At 44.9% G+C, this 21196-nt stretch overlaps 1 long non-coding RNA gene across 2 annotated transcripts in view; it reads right to left on the reverse strand.

The window, feature by feature from the left end:
• Positions 1 to 21196, reverse strand: part of LOC147102293 (uncharacterized) — a 101377-nt gene that overhangs the window by 44728 nt on the left and 35453 nt on the right. The window contains exon 2 of one of the 2 annotated variants that reach the window (XR_015073245.1): positions 6514 to 6909. This is a non-coding gene — a long non-coding RNA (uncharacterized LOC147102293). Of the gene's footprint in view, positions 1 to 2608; positions 6910 to 21196 lie in introns of those variants that run through there. The other variant, XR_015073244.1, reaches the window with a different exon arrangement.

The raw sequence follows: 21196 nt of genomic DNA on the forward strand, positions 1-21196 counted from the left end.
TCAGGAACTCACCACATACAGAATCATGACCATGAACTGGCGCCACCACAGATTCTCCGCCCGTCATTCTTTGATTCAGATTAGATTCTAATCAGGGGCTGTGGTGTAAATACAGTAAAAGCGTCAGGTCCTGAAATGAATTGTCACTCTTTATCAGACATACTGTGCCTCCGGCCTTCACACACACACGATCAAAGCCAAACATTCAGGCTGTAGAGGGATTGAACTCTTCCTCATACCTGTCATTATCAAGTTGCCAATACTGCGTTAGTCTTCCTGCTCTGCAGTAGGTAAATTGCGGCCTTGCTGCCTGCTCCCCTATAGCTGTAGATTTGCTTCTGTTCAACACTGGAAGTGACTGACTTCCTGTATTTTGTAATGAGATGCTGGTTACTGTTTTTGCTGCTAATGTTACTGCTAACCCTTAATTTCGATCAGTCCAATTACCTGTAATAAAAGTAATAGATTATAAAACTGACCTGTGCAAATGTCTGAGTGCTTTAACCAGCTAAACTCCCCACAGCTCTTAGTGAAGCCTGTCTTTAGGCCTCATTTGCCTGTGCACTGGATTTCTTTATCAGTCTGACTGTCTCTAATTTTATTTGCTTCCTCTCAATGTGCCTTTATCTGATTCTCTTATTCTTTGTTGTCTCTTTGTATGTATATCTGCTTTTTCTGTCTCCATGTCTCTGTTTCTTCTACTCTCATTCTGCCTGTAATTTCTAACTTTTTTATAATTATCTTTCAATGTTGCCTTTTTTCTTTCAGCCATTCTCTCTGCTGTCTGTCCTTCTGACTCGCTCCTTCTCAGCTTTTTATCTCTCTCTGCTGTTTCTTTCTGCTCTCTCTTTCTCTTGCACGCACACTCTCTCTCTCACTGTTTTGTCTCCCTTTGTGCTCTTTTTCTTTGTCTCTTTGCTGTCTGCCTGTTTTTCTTTCTCTTTCTCCCATCTCTCATTGTTTGATCTTCCCCCTCATATTTCTTTCAGTCCATCTCGCGGGAATAGGTCCCTTGTTGTACTATTCAAACACACCTTCAACTGTGCCCACACCAAGTGGTGACATTGACCTTTCGTCAAAGGTTCTGATGAAAGGGCATCGACCTGAAACGTTAACTCTGTTTCTCTCACCACAGATGCTGCCTGACCTGCTGAGTATTGCCAGCATTTTCTGTTTCTGTTTCAGATTTCCAGCATCCGCAGTATTTTGCTTTTGTGTTGAAATAGTGACATTGTTTGAGTATCTATGCTGGAGAACCATGGGACCCCAACACAGGAGGGTGATCTGGACTAAGGTCGTCAACTATGGTTGGACGTATTGCTGGAGGTTTCAGCAGATGACTTCCCGCCTCCAACCGCCCCGCCCCCATACTCCCGCCATTGGTCACCCGACACGTCCATCCTCGCAACGCACCGCCTTCCCACAGCGATCGGACTCTTCGTTACCCGATTGGATCGTCCTTGACTGTCAGTCAAATTCTCCCTCTCCAATATTTTTAGAACTAATAAACAAAAGTGTTCACAGAAAATGAAATAAACGCACAATTTTATTTAATGCCCCTGTGATTTTTTTTACCTGGGTGTTGCTGACAGCAGTGTCCTGGAGATTAACCTGTATTTCCTGGAGACTCCAGGGCAATCCTGGAAGGTTGGCAACCCTAAGGACCAGTAAGGAGGTGGAGAATTCTGGAGGGGGAGGAGGGAGTGACAGGAGATACACAGGGACTGCCACAGAGCTGGGATATCTTTGATTCTGTTCTGATATTTCCTGACACTTCAGTCTCCCAGCCACAATTCTGCAGAGCGGTCAACTTGGGATACAAACTGCAGGTGTGAGATTTTTGGTTGCGAGTCAGCTGCATACCCTCACCACAAACAGAACCACACCTTAACGGGGAGTGTCAGTATGAGTTTTAAGATACCTCTACGTGCTGTTCTCTTGATTTCTCTTACTCTGTACTTCAACTCCATTTACTTGCCATGTTTTCCCTTGGGTTTAGAAGGTTGGGGGGTGATCTAATCGAGGCGTTTAAAATGATTAAGGGATTTGATAGGGTAGATACAGAAAAATTATTTCCTTTTGTGAATGAATCCAGAACAAGGGAGCACAAATAGAGTTCAGCAATTTAGGAATGAAATCAGGAAGCACTTTTTCACACAAAGGGCAGTGGAAATCTGGAACTCATTCTATGGATGCTGAGGGTCAATTGAAATTTTCAAGACTGAGATCGATTTTTTTTGGGTAAGGGTATCAAGGGATATGGAACAAAGGCGGGTAGATGTAGTTGAGGTACAGATGAGGCATGATCTAATTGGATGGCGGGCTCAAGGGGCTGAATGGCCTCCTCCTGTTCCTATGTTCTCCAGCGAGAGGTTACGCTCGGGATTCCACCCATTGCTGTGTCCATTTTGCTGGTGAATTTACGTCTCAATTTCCTGCCAGTCTCATTAGCATACACGGGAACTTAACAGTCAGTGTGAACAACTGAGGCCTGAGGAAAGTGTTGAACTCACGCCATCTATTTCTTCTTCTTCAAGTATGAAAATCAAAGTTTCAAGCCACCTAACCATCATTCATGCACATTAGACACATGTTTAAGAACATGTAATCGGGGAAGCTTTTCCATTTTTAATGTAACTTACACTATTTCCATAAAAATGTAGTCAAAGAAAGAGGACATAGAGTAGGTCACAGTGAGGAGAATTTTTTTTTAAATGGCTTTAAAAAAAAAATCACAATTAAAAACCAAAAAAATGCTGCACCTAAAAATCGAGGTGTAATTTTACACCCATGGTAGCAGGAAGTTCATGTGAAAGTTTGGTTAGCACGGGGGAGGAGCCATTATAATGAGCCAAGGTGTGTTCGGGATCAATAGACGGGAGTAAAAGATGGAGATAAATTTGGGTGTAGCGTAATTACGTGGCCAACACACTTGTGCCCGAATTTCCTCGCTCTTTTACACCAGGTAGTTTATGCCCCATTTACACGCGTCTGTGGTGCAAATACACAGGAAATTCCACCCTTATATATGGTGACCATTATAAAAATATAAATACTTATCTGTATATTGATATAAAATCATTCCAAGACAGGATACATTGTGTGTAGACTAAAAGTAAGCCTCTACAGTCTATAGAATAATATAGATGTACATAAAACAGAAGAGACTGTGCTTTACGGACTAATGCAAGCACTTTGTATAATGGAGAGTAAGACATACCAAGCATTACATTGATTACCAACGTTCCTGTACCTTATATAGAGTTATAAAGACATTATACATTATCAATAATAACACAGATACTAGAATAACAATGCCATTACACAAGTTACAGCATGTGATATTGAGTGATGCATGAGTAAGCTGTTACATCGATGTTATATAAAATAAAAGGCTACAATATGGAATAACAAGGTAGCTCGAAGTAACTAGACATTATATATAATATATCACTATGCATAATAGCACAGCTCCTGTGTAATATACATAGCATAGACTATAACAGTTTTATTAACAGAGAAACTATTCAGTGTAGAACTTAACAGGGAATACTGTTATATGATGTAGAATAACACAGATCCTGTAATGCAGAATGATCCCAGTATTATACAATCTGTAGAGTAATGTCGCATCATGTGGGTGACAGAATAAGAGGTAATAATATAATACGTACTTTATGTTATATATAGAGAAAATGCTGATGGTATAATATGTGCACTACATTGTAAAGAACATCAAAGCTAAAGGTATAGACTGAGTATGGTATGCATTATATATACTGTTTACAGCAGAGAACTCAACAGATACTGGAAATCTAAAATAAAAACAGAAAATGCTGGAAATGCACACGCTGGTCAGTTAGAACCAGAGAGAAAAGGCAAGTTCATGCATTAAAAAACATATATATTTCTGGTAGTTACACCCGAGCTGTTGATTCAGGTCAGTGACAAATCAGCAGCCAGTTTTCAGCAAATTATTATATGAAGTTTAACGCTGTTAAATCCACTCCCTTTAAAATCACCGTGAGTTAATACTTGAGTGATTGAGTCAGCTTCCTGTCACACTCGTACAGGTTCATTCTGGAGCTGGCTCTTGGTGGAAATCGTGCGGTGGTTTGGTGGACCAGCAGTGTAGGTGAGTACGGTTTGGTTAGAATCACACAGCACAGAAGGAGGCTATTCGGCTCATGGTGCCCGTGCCGGCTCTTTGAAAGTGCTCTCCAATTAATCCCACTCCCCTGCTGCTCTTTCCCCATAGCCCTGAAATATTTTTCCTTTTCAACAATTTATCCAATTCCCTTTTGAAAGTTACTGTTGAATCTGCTTCCACCGCCCTTTCAGGCAGCGCATTCCAGAGGGGGTTGACTGGATAGTCATCAACAGGAGGTACCCTGGCTGATTGTAAGAACATAGGAACAAGAGGAGGCCATTCAGCCCCACGAGCCTGTTCCACCTTTCAGTTAGATCATGGCTGATCTGTATCTTAACTCCATCTACCTGTCTTGGTTTCATAACCCTTAATACCCTTACCCAACAAAAATCTTATTGATCTCAGTTTTAAAATTTTCAATTGACCCCCAGCCTGAACAGCTTTTTGGGGGTGAGAGTTCCAGTTTTCCACTACTTGTGTGTGAAGAAGTGCTTCCTGATTTCATTCCTAAATTGCTTAGCTCTAATTGTGCCCCCTTGTTCTGGATTCCCCCACCAGAGGAAATAGTTTCTCTACCCTATCAACTCCTTTAATCATCTTAAACACCTCGATTAGATCACCCCTTAATCTTTTATATTCAAGGGAATACAAGCCTAATCTATGCATCCTCTTCTCATTACTTAACCCTTTTAGCCCCGGTATCATTCTGGTGAATCCGCGCTGCTCCCCCTCCAAGGCCAATATATCCTTCCTGAGATGTGGTACCCAGAACTTAATGCAGTACTCAATATGGGATCTAACCAGAGCTGTGTACAGCTGTAACATAACTTCCAACCCTTGATATTGTTCCCCCTTCCCGAGCCCAGTGTCACATAGGTCAAGTGTAGCACCCCCGGCTGTGCCAAAGGTAAACTATCCCTCCTCATCCTTCTTGACTTGTCTGCAGCCTTTGACACGGTTGACCACTCCATCCTTCTCCAACGCCTCTCCACCGTCATCCTAAATTGGGACTGCACTCACCTAGTTCCATTCTTATCTATGTAATTGTATCCAGAGAATCACCTGCAATGCCTTTTCTTCCCGCTCCCACATTGTTACCTCTGGTGTCCCCCAAAGATCTATCCTTGGCCCCCTCCTATTTTTCATCTACATGCTGCCCCTTGGCAACATCATCTGAAAACACACCGTCAGTTTCCACATGTACGCTGACGACACCCAGCTCTACCTCACCACCACTTCTCTTGACCCCTCCACGGTCTCTAAATTGTCAGACCGCTTCTCCGACATCCAGTTCTGGATGAGCAGAAATTTTCTCCAATTAAATATTGGGAAGACCCAAGCCATTGTTTTCGGTCCCCGCCACAAACTCCGTTCCCTCGCCACTGACTCCATCTCTCTCCCTATCATCTGTCTGAGGCTGAACCACACTTGGCAACCTTGGTGTCATATTTGACCCTGAAATGAGCTTCCGTCCACATCCACAGCATAACTAAGACCACCTAGTTCCCCTCCGTAACATTGCCCATCTCCGCCCTTGTCTCAGCTCATCCGTTGCTGAAACCCTCATCCATGCCTTTTTTACCTCTAGACTTGATTATTCCAATGCACTCATGGCTGGCCTCCCACATTTTACCCTCCGTAAACTTGAGGTCATCCAAAACTCAGCCGCCCATGTCCTAACTCGCACCAAGTCCTATTCACCCATCACCCCTGTGCTCGCTGACCTATATTAGCTCCCAGTTAAGTAACGCCTCGATTTCAAAATTCTCATTCTTGTTTTCAAATCCTTCCATGGCCTTGCCCCTTCCTATCTCTGTAATCACCTTCAGCCCCACAACCCCCATAGATATCTGCGCTCCTCTAATTCTGCCCTCTTGAGCATCCCTGATTATAATTGCTCAACCATTGGTGGCCATGCCATCTGTTGCCAAGGCCCTAAGCTCTGGAATTCCCTGCCTAAACCTCTCCGCCTCGCTACCGCTCTTTCCTCCTTTAAGACATTCCTTAAAACCTACCTCTTTGACCAAGCTTTTGGTCACCTGCCCTAATTCCTCCTTATGTGGCTCGGTGTCAAATTTTTTGTCTTTTAATACTCCTGTGAAGCGCCTTGGGACGTTTTACTACATTAAAGGCGCTATATAAATACAAGTTGTTGTTGTCATTATTAGCTAACTCAGCACAGGGAACTTTTGGTTTAGTCCTGGCCCGACACGCTCTGCTTCCACATCAAGTCATCGGGGAGACCCCATCAGCTTCTACCTTTGAGACAATGGCTGCTCTTTTGAATGACTCAATCAGACGAGGGTTCGAGTCCTCGGGTGACCTCGGTGGAAGCGGCCCAGACTACACCTGAATCCATTTACCTGATTATTTATCCCAATTAATTGCACACAGATGTCGGGACTCCGCATCTGGAACTGTTCCATCCCATCAAGTAATTAGTAAAAGAGACCGATAATCATCAATTTCCAGATCTTGCTGATTGTAACCATCAGGTGTACGTCTGTGGTGTGCTGACCAAGGGCCAGTGCTCACAGATCCCAGGACTTGGGACTGTGCATCTGGCTGCAGCACTCTCCAAACAGAGGTATGAGGGTTTGTCTTTTTAATTAGTCATTCATGGAAGGCCAGGCTGAAGATATCTCCCTTGTTCAGGTCTGTAGGCAGCTCAAGTCGCATTGTACGTAGGGCTGGACTCCATTCTCAGGTGCCCCTCTCCGCCACTATGGAAGCAGGAGATCTCTCAGGTGCAAGGTGGTCTGAGGAAGTAGAGTGTGGTATTCAGATACAGGTCAACAAACACTCTTATTAGTAACATTTTTGCATATACCCAAAGATGATGTAAATCATCATCCATCTACAGAAATGCTTCTCAAAAATGGAAACTGCAAAGACCTTTTAACCCTTTCACGGACATAGAGCTGAAACTAGCACCATTGTTTTGTTTAAAATGAGAAACCATAACACAGGACATGACTAAATTAAAAAATTGTTAAAGAAGAGTCGAGGTAGATCAGGAGGTATTGATATAAAACACTAGTTTGGCCCCAGCTGGAGCATGGGGTCCAATTCTGGGCACCACACTTTAGGAAGGGCCTGAAAGCTTTGGAGAGGGTACAGAAGAGATTTACTGGAATGGTTCCAGGGATGAGGGAATACAGTTACATGGAGAGGCTGGGGTTGTTCTCCTTAGAACAGAGAAAGCTAAGAGGAGATTTGATAGAGGTGTTCAAAATTAGAGTAAATAAAGAGAAACTGTTTCCAATGGCTGAAGGGTCGAGAACCAGAGGGCACAGATTTAAGGTGATTGGCAAAAGAACCAGAGGCGACAGGAGGAAAAACTTATTTACGCAGCAAGTGGTTAGGATTTGGAATGCACTGCCTGATAGGGTGGTGGAAACAGATTCCATAGTCGCCTTCAAAAGGGAGTTGGAAAAATACTTGGAGGAGCAAAAAGGAGTGGGACTAACTAGATTGCTCTTTGAAAGAGCCGGCGCAGACACAATGGCCTCCTTCTGTGCTGTACTATTCTATGATTATATGATAAGTGGTGCCAAGCTTGGGTTTTGAAGTCTAGATATTGTAGGAGGAAGGAAAGTCAGGGGGAGGTAATGAAATCCTGGAAAAGAATGAGTGAAGAGTAGGAGATGGTGCAATGAGTCCTGATGTCCTACAATGAGAATGCAGGGAGGAGGAAGAGTGCATAGGACAGGGTACCTGGAGCTTAGAGGAAACAAGAGAGAAGAACTGAGCATTGATGAAAGAGGGAGACACAAGGAATATTGCAATGGAGAGAGGGTGGAGACTGGAGGTGTGAGAAGGATCACTGATCAGATCACAAGCGTTTTTGTGCCTTGTCCTGGAGTGGGATAGAGGTGCTGCAGATTGGTAGTAGAGTGTCTACATAACCAAAAATGGTTCAGTTAGATTCCCATTAAATGTGCAACAAAATTTGTTTGAGGAGATGGTAAACCTTTATTTCAATGAGTTTTTGTTATCATTATCTCTGGTCGAGTAGTATAGTGTGGTCCTCTGTGATTTGGAGTTGCCAATCACAGCATCACTGCTGCAGGGATGTGGAGAGTGGATGTGAGGCAGCTCCCCACAGGGAGCTATCATGCATCAGCACCTCCTGATGGCTAGCTCAAAATTGGCATTGATAGAGGCCCAATTGTTGGGTATGTGCCCACCCTCTCAGTTTCAGGTGGTACATGACAAGTTAGACCAAGAGGACTGGAAAGAAACCAGAGCAATTGGTACCCGCACAAACTAACAAAACACAACACGCTTCAGCCATTGACTAGTTATTGAGGGATAGCTCCCTGGGCACTGGCCATTCTCAATGTTTCACCCAGGCACAAGGAAAACTGCAGTGGAGAGAGAGTGGATGTCTGGAGGTGTGAGAAGGATCACTGATCAGATCACGTGTTTTTGTGTCTTGCCCTGGAGTGGGATAGAGGTGCTGTAGATTGGTAGTAAAGTGTCTACATAACCAATGTGAATGTTGACATGGTATTCAACTGTGAAGGCATCACAGCTGACCTCAATCCTATCATCCCCTGATCCTCACCTGCACACTTCCATCGGGGGGTCAGTGGAAAGCAATTGGGAGCTGGAACGCTGGCTGATTTTTCCCACCCTCAGTTCAGGGGCATTGAATCCAACTGTGCTGTTCCAAATCCTGCCCCAAATGAGATCAGCTAACTTGGCACAGACTGGGGATCAAGCCTGGAAGCTGCTGGGTCAGTACGAGCGTATTTCCGTGCCTGTGTCTATGTGATTGTATCTGTGACTACCCAGAGCTGGCTTTAGGCACTCAAAAAGCTATGGCTGAGGATGGCCCCAGATTGAAAGGAGCCCCAGAGCCTGCTGGTAAATGTTAATGGATCATATATCTGACATCCATTGTCAGCTTGAGTTTACATTCCAAACAGATTCTGTCACAGGGATAAAGGAGCCGGATTTAGCAGTGTAAACTCAAGGAGCCAGCTCACAGACGTCCAGAATCCCAACTAAAAACAGCAGTTGCATTAAGGAGTGGAAGGTATCACAAACTTGCCATGTGATACTCAAGCCCTTAATTGGGAGAAGAGCTAGTGACCATTAGCCTGATAGAGTCCTGTCTCCTTTCCTGACAGATTCAGGGCAGAGTGACGCTGTGTTAATACAGCCTGGACTAGGTGTGAAACAGGCCCATGCTGGATGTAAATGGTACATGTGTGTCTGATAGGCAAGAGTCACCTGGTGAATAAAATGATGCACTAAAGAAAAAAGAAAAAACTTTCATTTATACGACCACAGGACACCCCAAAGCACTTTACAGCCAATTAAGCACTTTTGAAGTGTAGTCACTGTGGTAATGTAGGGAAATTCAACCAAATTGCACACAGCAAGCTCCCACAAATAACAATTTGATACTCTGTTTTAAGAGTTAGTTGAGGGATAAACATTGGCCAGGACACCAGGGAGAACTTCAAATAATATCATGGGAACTTTTACATTCACTTCAGTGGGTGGACAGGGCCTCGGTTTAACATCTCATCCAAATGACAGTGCTTCTGAAAGTGCAGCACTCCCTCAGTACAGCACTGAAGTCCCATCCTCGATAGAAACATAGAAGATAGGAGCAGGAGTAGGCCATTCGGCCCCTCGAGCCTGCTCCACCATTTAATGAGATCATGGCTGATCATCCAAATTCAGTACCCTGTCCCTGCCTTCTCCCCATATCCCTTGGTCCCTTTAGCCTTAAGAAATATATCTAACTCCTTCTTGAATATATTTAATGAATTGGCCTCAACGGCCTTCTGTGGCAAAGAATTCCACAGGTTCACCACTCTCTGGGTGAAGAAATTCCTCCTCATCTCTGTCCTAAATGGCTTACCCCTTATCCTTAGACTGTGACCCCTGGTTCTGGACTCCCCCTTATGTGCTTAAGCTCTGGAGAGGGGCTCGGACCCACAACCTTCAGACTCAGAGGCGAGAGTGCAACCACCAAGCTACAGCTCACAACTAGGAATGGCAGGGGTGAGGGGGGAGTATTTTAAACATCAAATGAGATGAGTGATTGTATTCCTGGTGTTTCCATCAGTTTAAATAAGAGCCAACATATCCTGGTTGATTTCACTTTGTGGGTATTCCTGGATGCCCTCTGTTGCAGGAAAGATGTCCCACTGCCCCATCCAAGGCTGGACACTGGGATGTGACTCTGTGTAGTCCACAGGTCAGCTCCCAGATTAATCCCAATAATCAGAGCCCAGACTAGTGTGGAGTTACCTTATCTTTAACAACATAATGTACTTTCCTTATCTCATCTCACATTAAAGGTTTAACCTGCAACAGACAAAGGATTAATGAATGCAGCGGCACCAATAACAGGATCTGTCCTCACCACTAACACAGCTCCAACAATGTGGCAGACCCTCAGTACTGCGCTGGAGTGTCAGCCTTGAGTATGTTCCTGAACCCAGAACCTTCTGACTGAGAGGTGACAGGGCCACCAACTAAGCACAGGCGCCACTTTGATAACTGCGAGATTTTCCATTTCCAGCTATCCTGGTCCTTTCCCTGTGAGATTATGTTGCATTAAAATGGTATCTTTTTGTTGTGGGTTTGTACCTCGTGGAAGGACAAACTCAAGAGTCTTCAACCAGCATTTTCTATTGGTTAACCATGCACACACCAGCCAGGCTGTGCTAAACTCCAATTGCCAATGGATAATATTTATCCCTCAACCAACATCACTAAAAAAAGATTATCTGATCATTAGCTCATTGCTGTTTGTGGGAGCTTGCTGTGTGCAAATTGGCTGTCACGTTTCCTACATTACAACAGTGACTACACTTCATAAAGTACTTCATTGGCTGTAAAGCGCTTTGGGATGTCCTGAGGTGGTGAAAGGCACTATAGAAATGAAAGTTCCTTCTTTCCTTACAAGTTAAGGAGACTGTTTCAAACTGCTCTCCCTTTGTTACAGTGATACCCAGGGTTTGGCTGAGGCTGGGGTGCGGTGCTCAGTTTCATGGTCCCATGAATCATGCTTTTTCTCCACTGATCCAGCGCTTTTGTTGTCCCTCAGGTGCTATCAATCAGGGAGTCAGACCTCACGGCCAAAGAGCAGCCATCAGAGGCCTTAATACACAAAGGGCTGATCTGAAAATTTAGAGATGTTTGCAATCAGCATCACTAACTGTATTTACAAGAAAATAAATTTAGGTTCAATCTGAGAGAAAAGAAAGACTTGCATTTCTATAGCGCCTTTCACATCCACCGGACATCTCAAAGCGCTTTACAGCCAATGAAGTACTTTTTTTTTGGAAGTGTAGTCACATGAGAGGCCCCGTTTCATTAATTTTTTTAGGATATGTACCCTCTTATTAGGACACCCACACTTTCCCTTCCTCCCCTCCATTTTCTCCTTCCTCTCTGCTAGTTTTACCTCAGGCAGCATGCGTTAGAGAAGGAGGAGTGGTGACCACTGCCAATCTGGCTGGACCTATTCCGGGAGGCTTCATCACATCCAACCGCCCCACCCCCACACTCCCTGCCGTCCTTACCCGGCCTGGGCCTATAGGTGACTCCAGTCCCACACCAACGTGGTTGACTCTCTGAAGTGGCCAAGCAAGCCCCTCAGTTGTATCAAGCTGCTACCGATGGTTCAAAGAAGAAGGCCCACCACCACAATCTGAGGGCAACTAGGGATGGGCAATATATGCCAGCCTTACCAGTAATGCCCACATCCCCAGATTACATTTTTAAAAACTCAATACAGATAATGGATTGAAAATGGAACCATCCAGTCCTGATTGGCCCATGTGATGCATTCGGCCATTCAGCACCAGTGAGTGGAAATTGCTTTGTTTTATCTTTAAAAAAAATGTGGATTGAATTCTCAATTTAAATGTTGGGAACCTGGATCTTGAAGCACTTTAATAAGTTTGTCAGGGTTGAGCTGCCTGCAGTTACCTCATCCAAGATGTATCTTAATAGTTTCTTCCTCCTCTTCTCTTAACCCTTTCTGCTTTGCTCCCCGCAATGATGTCCTGAGGATGATTTGGAATGGGACTCTACAATGAGTTAATCTTCCCAGGCTACAATGCTTATTGCTGACAGACATGAGGGCGGGGATTGCCCAGGTCTTGGACAGACTCGACCCATGAAACTTTCACTCTTAATAAATTTAGCTTTGAATTGCTGGAAATAGAGATGAAAGATGCAGTCTTGCACCGCTCTGTGAATATCAGGCACTGGGTCTATCTAATAATGTTTATGATCTGTTTTGAAAATGTTTCAGAGCAGCTTGATTGTAGCCAGCGGGTTTTCATCTAAGGTGACTTAACATTGTTTGGCACAAGCAGGGATCAGTAAAATCAAAAATGAAATCCACATTTCTGTCTCTTCAGTTGTTTGCAGTGGGACGAGGATTTCTGCAACATCTTAGCCATCCACTAACCATGTCTGCGAGGTTTCATCACCGGCAGATGGCCCGGCCTTTACCTGCAGGCAATTCTGATCCTCATCTACTCTCCCTCCGTTCGAATACATAAAACCATCAAAGACTGGCTGCATGCCCCGCAAAAAGACTTCTTAGTTCGATTAACCTTGTGGCTGTCGACCTTACCTGTACCAGAATTAAAATTAGGCCTCCGGACTCTGGTGTGCGATATTAGGAACGACTGTTAGTTCGTCGGGTTACTTTGTGCCCTAGTCTAACCAGTGGACTTAATCTGATTTCAAATAAATGTCTGCTTGAAAGTAGCAAAGTTGAATCGCACTGACAGCCAGCGTTGTGTTTGGATGCTCGTCCTACACATTGTGATATCAGGGCTGAGATTTTATAAATATATATATATATATATATATGTTTGTAGATTTCAGGAAAACTATAACTCGACAGACTTTTTGGCCTTGGAATGACATAACGGGACATTGGTTTAGGGGTAATTAGTGAGTTCATGTCAAGTTTCTTCCTCTGCTGGAGATGTTTGCTCTTTGCTGCAGCGTCTCTTGTTAAAATAGTGGAGAAAGGACTTTAATATCAACGTGTTAACTGTTCATACACCAGTGGGGACAGGGGGAGGCCATTCAGCCCCTCGAGCCTGTTCCACCATTCAATTAGATCATGGTTAATCTCTATCTTGACTCCATTTACCTACATTGATTCCATATCCCTTAATATCCTTACCTAACAAAACTCTATCAATCTCAGTTCTGAATTTTTCAATTGACCCCCAGCCTCAACACCAGCGGGGGGCGGGTGAGTGCCAGATCTGTGTGAAGAAATGCTTCCTGACATCACCCCTGAACGGCCGAGTTTATGGGGGTAATCTCGAGGGCTTGGTTTCCGTATTCCTGTTTTATAACATGTTGGTATCAGAAATGTACAGAGAATTCGTTTCACAGATGTTTTGTGAAAGGAGAGGTGAGTATTTTGAAAGCTGAAAAAAGTATTTGGAGCACGAAGGAGTCAAACTCTCCATAAATCAACTTTCCCTTCAGACTTGGCCCAGGTTAGTTGGGATTTCAGACAATCGAATCCTGTTCTAGGCAGCAGGTCGGGCGGTGAAAGAACAGCTGTACTTCTCAAAACTGACTGCCCGTGCGGAACAAATGGTCAAACATTGCAATATCTCCGAGTGAAAAGAGGGGGAGTTTCAAATGAGCAGATAACGCGGAGTTCTGATCTCCAACGCAAATCTCGCAAATAAGCGTTGCCTGGTGTTAACTGGGAGCGCTGGTCCAGTTATACTGCACACTGTGCATCAAGGTGTTGGTGTAACATGTGTAACACGGGTACAAAGTTCCCGAGCCAGGTCAGGGTTGTCGGGCAGTCTCGCACCATTTGAGTTTAACTGCGTGAATTGAAGTTTCCAAGTTCCCTGGGTGATCCAGCTGGAAATGACATGACCTTATTTTGATCGTAGCAAAGACTGTGATGCAGTTGCAGTGTAACTGCGTTTGGATCTTGGAGCAAGGATACTCTGTGCACGCGTGACCTGATGGTCCCTGTTCAGGGAACAGTCCCGGGGCAACAGGGGCGGTACAGGGGCGCCCTGAGTGAACTTCAACCTGTCTTTACGTCGCCGCTCGGTGTTGACCGGAAATCATTTCCACTTCGCAGCAATGTTGAGAGTCCCGGCTTAAAATCTAGAACCGGGAGCCGAGCTGACTCCCGAGAGAAACGGTGTGAGATAAGATTCCTCAGGAATCTCACTGGCTACATGCGCCGGGCGTGACTGCGGCGCACCATCAACCTGGGGTTTGAGAAGGGCCGAGAGAGACCGCTGGATCTCTTGCACTGTTCTCAAACTTGCCTGCAGAGATATTGAAATGTTTACAGAGAGCAGTCACTGTCACCCGTGCCCTCTATAGATTGAAATGTTAATCGCTGCGACAGTCTCCGTACATCGCAGAGTCTGATGAAGAACCCATCAGTAAATGCCGAGCATCGGCTTGTTTAATATTACATTCCGGCAAAACAAAGTGATTGAAAACTGTGGGTAAACTCTCTCCCGTTTATATCTTTATATGCTATGGAATTACCGAGTGTCTCGATAACGGGAACAGAATATTTTAGCAATGAACTGTCGGGCTTCAGTGCAAACCTGTTAGAAAGAAAATACTTGCATTTCTATAGCGCCTGTCGCGACCTCAGAACGTCCCAAAGCGCTTTACAGCCAATGAAGTACTTTGGAAGTGTCGTCGCTGTTTTAGAGAAATTGCGCGCCCAAATGGGCACAGCAAGATCCCATAACCAGCAATGAGATAAATGACCAAATAACCTCTTTAGTGATGTCGGTTGAGGGATAAATATTGGCCCCAGGACACCAGGGGAAACTCCCCTGCTCTCCTTCCAATAGTGGCCTGGGACCTTTTACACCCACCTGAGAGAGCAGACCAGATACAGTTCCATGTATTTCTGCTTGTACTTAAAATAACACTTTCACACGTTACCTCAGCATTTCACAGGCAGCAGTGGTCCCTACAGTGTTGTGCAGAGTGTTTAAACAAAAACTGGTTTTGGGTTGCCGCGAGCTCTTTGAAGCTGGTTACAAACCAAGTCAGTTTCTGAAAATAAAAGAGAAATTGCGAGCAGGTTTATATACATCAACTTTAGCTTTGCAGTGATATGTTTTCTGATTGGCGGTGACACTAAAGTAGATTTGTAAACACAAAGTCAGATCAATGGTCTTCACCGGGCCGAGGTTCAGACCCCGATGTGAAGCTGGTCTCCGGACACACGGTGAACAAGAGTCATTCCCTGTCACCGTGTGCAATGGAATCGCTCCCTGAGACTGAAAGGCGATTGCACCAAGTATCACCTTGTCCTGGGGGAAATTTGCAAGCTGGGTTATACCCGTCTGATAATCCGTGGGAACATAGAATCATAGAATGGTTACAGCACAGAAGGAGGCCATTTGGCCCGTCGAGCCCGTGCCGGCTCTCTGCAAGAGCAATTCAGCAAGTCTCACTCCCCCGCCCTTTCCCCATAGCCCTGCAACATTTTTTCCTTCAGGTACCTATCCAACTCCCTTTTGAAAGCCATGATTGAATCTGCCTCCACCACCCTTTCAGGCAGTGCATTCCAGATCATAACCACTCGCTGCGTACATTTCCCCCCCCCTCATGTCGCCTTTGGTTCTTCTGCCAATCGCCTTAAATCTGTGTCCTCTGGTTATCGACCCTTCCGGCAATGGGAACAGTTTCTCTCTATCTACTCTGTCCAGAACCCTCATGATGTTGAACACCTCTATCAAATCTCCTCTCAACCTTCTCTGCTCTGAGGAGAACAACCCCAGATTTTCTAGTACGATCCTTTGTTTTGGTTTCCCCCCCCCTTTCCTTTTTTCTTTTTTTTCCTCTCCCACATGGCAGCTGTCTCCCATTCTGCCAGCGCATTTCACACCTAATCTAGAGCCGTCTTTTGTCTCCACTAGTCCTATCACCATCTCGTCTCATTTTGAATACCTCTTAATGTCTCTTCACTTCTCTTTTGTTCTCTCCCAGCCTGGCCTCTTAATCTATTTCATTCCCTGTGCCTCTTTAGTCTTGATAAAGGGTTTTGACCCGAAACATTGACTCTAATTTCTCTCCACGGATGTTGCCTGGCCTGCTGAGTTTTTCCAGCATTTTCTGTTGTTATTTCCCAGCTTTTCTAGTCTATCCACGTAACTGAAGTCCCTCATCCCTGGAATCATTCTTGTAAATCTCCTCTGCACCCTCTCTAAAGCCTTCCTAAAGTGCGGTGCCCAGAATTGGACACAATACTCCAGTTGAGGCGGAACCAGTGTTTTATAAAGGTTCATCATAATTTCCTTGCTCTTGTACTCTGTGCCTTTATTTATAAAGCCCAGTATCCCGTATGCTTTTTTAACCGCTTTCTCAACCTGCCCTGCCACCTTCAATGATTTGTGCACATATACCCCTAGGTGTCTCTGTTCAGGCACTCCCTTTAGGATTGTACCCTTTAGTTTATATTGCCCCTCCTCGTTTTTCCTACCAAAATGTATCACTTCACATGGAAGAGGGAGACTTTCTCTGCACAATATAGAATAGACTGACAGAAGGAGGCCATTCGGCCCGTCAGGCCTGTGTTGGCTCTTTGAAATAGCTATCCCATTTAGTCGTGAATATAGAGACCTTCTCCTTTATGTAGAATTTCATCATTTGGAGGTTACATGTGCCATTTCGCTTATACATAAAATAAAATTTTCACATATAGAATGAAAGAGAAAGGAAGATGATGGATGAACGTGGGGAAATCAATACTTTTTATTGCATGTATAAGCTGATGTGGTTATGATCAGATTAAGTTCCCACTGGAGTCACCGCGGATAATGCAGATGATCCCTGGTCTGATTTTTATCATTTTAATAAGCAATGTTACCTCCTCACAAACACACAAAAAATGGAAGCCAAAAATGTTATCTCAATAATTAGATTTCTCACTGACCCCGGCAAAAAAAAACCCATACGGTCCTCACACCACATTATTGCGAATAACTGAGGAGGAATGAATAAAATCAAAGCGGGCTCAAGAATAAATGCTATAAAAATTACAATATTGAATTGTGTAAAGTCTCAAGACCCACTGCCCTCGGTGAAACTCCCGACAGGAAGAACTTGTTCAATTTCATTTAATCTTGAAAAGGGACAAATACGTTTTGTGGTTAGCGGGTTAAAACTGAAATAAATTCCTTTCTGGAATCCCGTGTCGCCCACTCGCAGTTTTTAGACTGTTTTGATTTTGCTTCGAAGTTGCTGCCGCCTCGGCCGCTGGAAGAAACGGCTTTAAATGGGTTCACCTTGAACATTCGCTATTCCGCTGTCCAGAAAGTGAAGGCTGGCAGTTCATCACATATCCTTACTACTGGCCTAGACTTTTAATCCTTCACTTCCAATGGCTGTATTCCAAGAGTTTCAAAGATTGCCAAGTCAGTCCTCCTTCTTAATCAAATTCTCATTCAGACCCAACTCATTTCTTCTGTGTCGCCAGCTTCCCTCCCTCCAAAAAAAGTTTTAGATATTTCTAATCAAATTAATTTTGGTTTAAATCATCCAGAGGATTTCTAACCCAGTGCCAAGAAAGTCTCTAACCACAAGCCCCTTCCAGCACCGCTGAATTCAGATATTGGCCTGAACTCGAGGCCTTGTCCCAGGTTACCTGGAGAAACCGCTCGGGACAATCTGCGAAAGTTCACAGGTTGAGTCAGACTCTGATCTTTGGCTCAATCTCTTATCCGGCAGAAATCAGAGAGAGAGAGAGAGGGAATAAAATCAGGAATCAAGGGGTTGGAAACCGCTCCGCTTCGTGTTGTTGTGTATTTTGCTGCATCTTGTAAAATCTCACCGTGCGATATGTTTGTTACTTGGGCTGTGTGCCGGCTTGAAACTCATTCCATTTCTAAAGCTTCAGATAACTTGGCAACCTCAACTCCATCTCACTTACACCCAGCAAAACGATTCCCAGAGTCGGGCAAGAAGAGAGTGCCACGAATTTAAAAAGAAAACACAGTTGAGAGAGGAAACGATTTCCCTTGGCTGTTGTTCTGAATCACTTTTATTTCTCAGCGGCGGTCTTTCAGAGCAGGTGAAACACGTTTGAAAGTTATCTTATTATGTACAGAAAGTGAGACAAAATAAATCTAATCACGGATCTGTCAGCCTGTAAGAGTAGACGGGCGGCTGTCTCTCCCCCTCTGGTCGAGTGTTTCATCGATGCGCGATGTTTAATGATCTCGAATTATTTACATTGCTGTGTCAAGCATTGATCAGTAAAAACTGTTAGTTATTCTCGGTATAGACTCATTACAGAAAGTCTGCGTGTCCTGGGTGCGTTTTTTTCTGACGGGAACCAGTTACAGTCAATAATAACAATTTGAATTAAAATGATCCTAAATGGTTTCAAAAGCCCTCTGGGCAGTTTATACAACAACGCACCTTAGCACCAACTTCCCTGTTTATAATTAATCTCTGTCTCTGGCGGCGTACAGTCCAATTCATCTTTTACTGTATTTCTTGGGCTATATATTGGAATATTTATTTCGATTCCTATTTATGATTCACGAATCTACATTCAGTGGGTTGTATCGTGTTGTTGTAATTCCACTGAAATTATTTTTGCTCGTTTAGGTTTAAGTTAAAACCTCGAATGAATAAACTCCAAAATGTGAGCAGAACTCACTAACTTGGAACAAGGAGCTTGTCGCGGCTGCAAGCGTTCAGAATGTGACTGGCGCCTTCTAAACTCTCCCTTTTAGGTCCAGCATTGTTCAAAGTAACTTCCAGTGTTCAAAGCGATGTGAAGACAGCTGGAGGTCGTCAATAAAATTATCCCAAACGGTGTCGTTAGGGCGATGTGTAGAAATGAGAAGAGAGTTATCAAAAGCGGCAATTAAAAAAAAATGCTCAGTCTGTTCACGGCGTGTCCCGGGTTTCCAGCCTCCGGTATTTCACGGGATGGTTGAACTTTGTGCCGCTCGGGGCATCGGCCGAGGACTTGACACTTGTTTAAATTGTACCGGAGACTGGAGGACAAAACACAGCGGCACAAGAGGAGGGTGTGGGCCGCGGGATAACCAGCTATAAACGGTGGAGTCAACCCATTATCAGCAGATTATTTAAAACAAATGTTCACCAGTTTTATTATAATAAAATGTACATTGAAAATAATTGAAGGTTTGTACTTTTAAAATCCTGTTTTATTGGAGGTGGCGGCAATCCAACTAAATTGAAAAAATGTGAATGATTGGAAATAACTTGAATATGACAAAAAGGCAAAGTTTGGAGCAGATCCCAAGAATCGGCCGGGAAAGGATCTAATTTATTGAGAGGAGGATCAGCTACCTCTCGTTCACCAGTGGGGACCCCGTTCAATACAACGGACCCTCACTGAGGGAATCTCCGTTATTGGAAAGGGCCTCACTCACTAGAGGGAAAAGTGGAGAGAATAGCAGGCATTAATGGGGACCTTACTTACTAGCGGAGACCTCATTGATTAGTGGGAATCTCAGTCACTCTGGGGATCTCAGTCACTCTGGGGATCTCAGTCACAAGAAATGATCTCAGTCACTCTGGGGATCTCAGTCACTGGGGATCTCAGTCACTCTGGGGATCTCAGTCATTAGAGCGGATCTCAGTCACTCTGGGGATCTCAGTCACTGGGGATCTCAGTCACTCTGGGGATCTCAGTCACTCTGGGAATCTCAGTCACAAGAGGGGATCTCAGTCACTCTGGAGATCTCAGTCACTCTGGGGATCTCAGTCACAAGAAATGATCTCAGTCACTCTGGGGATCTCAGTCACTGGGGATCTCAGTCACTCTGGGGATCTCAGTCACTAGAGCGGATCTCAGTCACTCTGGGGAATCTCAGTCACTGGGGATCTCAGTAACTCTGGGGATCTCAGTCACTAGAGGGGATCTCAGTCACTCTGGGGATCTCAGTCACTAGAGGGGATCTCAGTCACTCTGGGGATCTCAGTCACTCTGGGGATCTCAGTCACTAGAGGGGATCTCAGTCACTAGAGGGGATCTCAGTCACTCTGGGGATTTCAGTCACTCTGGGGATCTCAGTCATTAGTGGGGATCTCAGTCACTCTGGGGATCTCAGTAACTCTGGGGATCTCAGTCACTCTGGGGATCTCAGTCACTAGAGGGGATCTCAGTCACTCTGGGGATCCCAGTCACTCTGGGGATCTCAGTCACGAGTGGGGATCTCAGTCACTAGTGGGGATCTCAGTCACTAGTGGGGATCTCAGTCACTCTGGGGATCTCAGTCACAAGAGGGGATCTCAGTCACTCTGGGGATCTCAGTCACTCTGGGGATCTCAGTCACTAGTGGGGATCTCAGTCACTAGTGGGGATCTCAGTCACTAGTGGGGATCTCAGTCAGTCTGGGGCTCTCAGTCACTCTGGGGATCTCAGTCTCAAGAAATGATCTCAGTCACTCTGGGGATCTCAGTCACTCTGGGGATGTCACTAGAGGGATCTCAGTCACTCTGGGGATCTCAGTCACTAGTGGGGATCTCAGTCACTAGTGGGGATCTCAGTCACTCTGGGGATCTCAGTCACTCTGGGGATCTCAGCCACTCTGGGGATCTCAGTCACTCTGGGGACCTCAGTCACTCTGGGGACCTCAGTCACTCTGGGGATCTCAGTCACTCTGGGGATGTCACTAGAGGAGATCTCAGTCACTCTGGAGATCTCAGTCACTCTGGGGACCTCAGTCACTCTGGGGATCTCAGTCACTCTGGGGATCTCAATCACTCTGGGGATCTCAGTCACTCTGGGGATCTCAGTCATTCTGGGGATCTCAGTCACTCTGGGGATCTCAGTCACTCTGGCGATCTCAGTCACTCTGGGGACCTCAGTCACTCTGGGGATCTCAGTCACTCTGGGGATCTCAGTCACTCTGGGGATCTCAGTCACTCTGGGGATCTCAGTCACTCTGGGGACCTCAGTCACTCTGGGGATCTCAGTCACTCTGGGGATCTCAGTCACTCTGGGGATCTCAGTCACTAGAGCAGATCTCAGTCACTCTGGGGATCTCA

The sequence above is a fragment of the Somniosus microcephalus genome, chromosome 22, assembly GCF_052327205.1.
Source record: "Somniosus microcephalus isolate GS21.2 chromosome 22, FLI_Smic_1.0, whole genome shotgun sequence".
NCBI lineage: Eukaryota > Metazoa > Chordata > Chondrichthyes > Squaliformes > Somniosidae > Somniosus > Somniosus microcephalus.